This window comes from Gymnodraco acuticeps, unplaced genomic scaffold (assembly GCF_902827175.1).
Source record: "Gymnodraco acuticeps unplaced genomic scaffold, fGymAcu1.1, whole genome shotgun sequence".
NCBI lineage: Eukaryota > Metazoa > Chordata > Actinopteri > Perciformes > Bathydraconidae > Gymnodraco > Gymnodraco acuticeps.
The window spans coordinates 131,789-134,805 of record NW_022991434.1 but is presented as its reverse complement, the minus strand read 5'-3'; the positions used below and the strand labels follow the sequence as shown (position 1 = coordinate 134,805).

The 3,017-nt window shown below is 38.9% G+C and overlaps 1 pseudogene; it reads left to right on the top strand.

Moving 5' to 3' along the window:
* The first annotated feature begins 2,067 nt into the window (after nt 1-2,067).
* LOC117532541 lies at nt 2,068-3,017 on the top strand (annotated as a pseudogene).

Here is a 3,017-nt window from a genome sequence, read left to right as displayed (position 1 = left end):
TCTTTTGGTTCACCACACACGTTCAATCATCACAGGAACAAACAGTTGCAACAACTACTCACTTCAGATTGTTATTAAACCACTTGAACTGCACTTAAACTTTTTAGTATGAAACATAAACATAGCAGTTATGTAGCAAATAAATAAACTCTGTTTTGCAGACAAATATTGATCTGATAAATTACCTCAATGTACCACTCATTGACGGTCAAAGATAATGCATACATGCTCACACCTGTCTGCTGCTGTGCTGGAGTCAGACTGAGGGTCTGAACTAACTCTGCGTCTGCTTCTTTTATACTTTTAAGGTCTTAAAGGAGACACCCTCAGCAGCAGACTGAAGACATCATCAAAGAGTGTCAGAACCCAACCTCATTTTTTAATGCTGGCTCACCATTATATTTGTATAACATGTTATTGTTGTATTAATTTGTCACCGTCCATTCTGATTTTAAACGTTCTGTATATGTTACATAAATCCCCCTACACCATCAGTTTGTCCTGGAGTCCGTAATAGATTTTTCCAAATCTGAGGAAGGGGCTAACTGGATGGCAAGGACCTCACTGTGCACTCTACCTTTAACCACCATATTTTAATGAGTCCATCTTTAAGTCTTAGCAAACATTTGTGCCAGATATCTTAGGAAGCTTTGAGGGCATTCTTTGGTGGTCAAAGGTCGAGGTCACAACTTGTTACTTCAAACATCTCCCTTAAGTAAGGCCGTGGATGCGAGATGTCTTGCTGGTGGTCTGATGAACCACCTCCGTCGATGTTATCTTCATTTTCAGTCCTGTCGCTGACTGCACTAGCGTTACTCATGGACATTATGCCGTTAGACCTTTCTCCCGTCTCTGCCGAGCTATTTCGTCATACGTCTTCTACGTTGTTGACGTTGTTTTCGTCTGTCGTGCATGATATGCACACCATGGCTCGTCTTCTCTACGTGTTATTGTCACATCCATTTAGTTTTAAATCAGTGTTGATGTCGGGGAATGATGCAAAATAAAATAATTGATAATTCACCTCTTATGCATTAAAACAAAAGTAAAAAGCCTGTTTTGAAAATGTAAGAAGTAGAAAGTACAGATATTTGTGTTAAAATGTATGGAGGAAAAGTAAAGAGTTGTCAGAAAAATAAATACTTAGTAAAGTACAGATACCTGAAAAATCTACTTCCCATCTCTGAAGATCAGGGTTGACATTTTCCTAATATCCTCTTACAGTTTGTTGCTGTGGGCAGTGTGACGTTTGCCCAGATTCCTTTCGTTAGAAACACTGATCATTTTAAAACCGACCGCTGTCTGGCAGTGTGTGTAACCTCGCTCGAATTCCTTTGAGATTTGCTACGAATTGATCAATGCTCAATATACTCTTCTTTAAGATGAGGTTAAATTGACCTTTGACCATACAAATATATACACTTCATCTTTGAGTGGGTGGACGTTTGTGTCAAATTTAAAATAAATTCCAATGAGCCATTCCTGAGATATCAAGACAATGGGACGGATCAACAAAGGAAGAACAGGATTCCTCCGGCCTTGGTTGTTGCAAGCGTGGAGGCATAATACGTGTGTTATGAGGTCACAATGACCTTTGACCTTTACCAAAGTATATTCATTCTTATCAGTTTATTTTTGCGTCCTTGTTGACTTTTGCGTCAACATTTTAGTAAGTTACCTTCAGCAATCTTGAGATATTTTGCTCATGAGATGCTGACTGACGGAGGGACAACACAGAGACTTATCACTTTAATTATGTTTTGTTTATGACGTGCCAGTATTAAAAAATGAGGTTGGGTTCTGACACTCTTTGATGATGTCTTCAGTCTGCTGCTGAGGGCGTCTCCTGACTTTAAAAGTCTAAAAGAAGGAGAAGCATAGTTTCAGTCTGACTCCAGCTCAGCAGCAGAGAGGTGGGAGCATGTCTGCACGTTCATAACTGCTATGTTTATGTTTCATACTAAAAAGTTTAAGTGCAGTTGAAGTGGTTTAATAACAATCTGAAGTGAGTAGTTGTTGCAACTGTTTGTTCCTGTGATGATTGAAAGTGTGTGGTGAACCAAAAGAATGACGGTGACAAACTCTACACAATATTTCTCTCTTGGTGCATACTTTGACACCGGGGTTTTCAAACCCTTATATTTCCTGATTATTCTGACTTTTTATATTTGTATTATTGGTGCCAACACGTCTCTGATTGTGGTTATCTGTGTGAACAGGAGCTTACATGAACCTATTTACCTTTTTCTGTGCAGCCTGTTTGTAAATGAACTGTATGGTAGTACAGGGTTGTTTCCATTCCTTCTGGTTCAGACCCTCTCTGACATCCACACTGTTTCTGCTCCGCTCTGCTTCCTGCAGATGTTTTCTCTGTGTTTACATATGCAAATATACAGTTTAGTAATTTAGCCGTCATGTCTTATGACAGATATCTTGCTCTCTGTCATCCTCTGCAATATCACACACGTATGACTTCTAACAAGGTCATCTTACTTATAGCTCTATCATGGTCAATACCATGTATTGCCATTTTGATTTTGATTTGTTTGACTGCATCTTTACAGCTGTGTGGGAACATCATCAACAAAGTGTACTGTGACAACTTCTCTATTGTTAAACTGGCCTGCTCTGACACTACAGTCAATAATGTGTATGGACTCATTGTCACTTTCCTTTTAATTATATCTCCCGTATTTATAATCTTTTATACGTACATGAGGATCCTCAGAGTGTGTTTCTCTGGCTCCAAACAGACGAGGCAGAAAGCTTTCAGTACCTGCACACCTCACCTCGCTTCCCTTCTTAATGTTTCATGTAGTTGTTGCTTTGAAGTAATACAGAACAGATTTGATATGGAATTTGTACCAAATATGTTGCGCATTTTTTTATCATTATACTATCTTTCATTCCAGCCGATCTTCAACCCTGTATTGTATGGACTGAATATCACCAAAATCCGCATTATTGTATGTAAAAGGCTATGCTTGGTGAAAAGTAAGTGTTTACCCTGCTCCTGA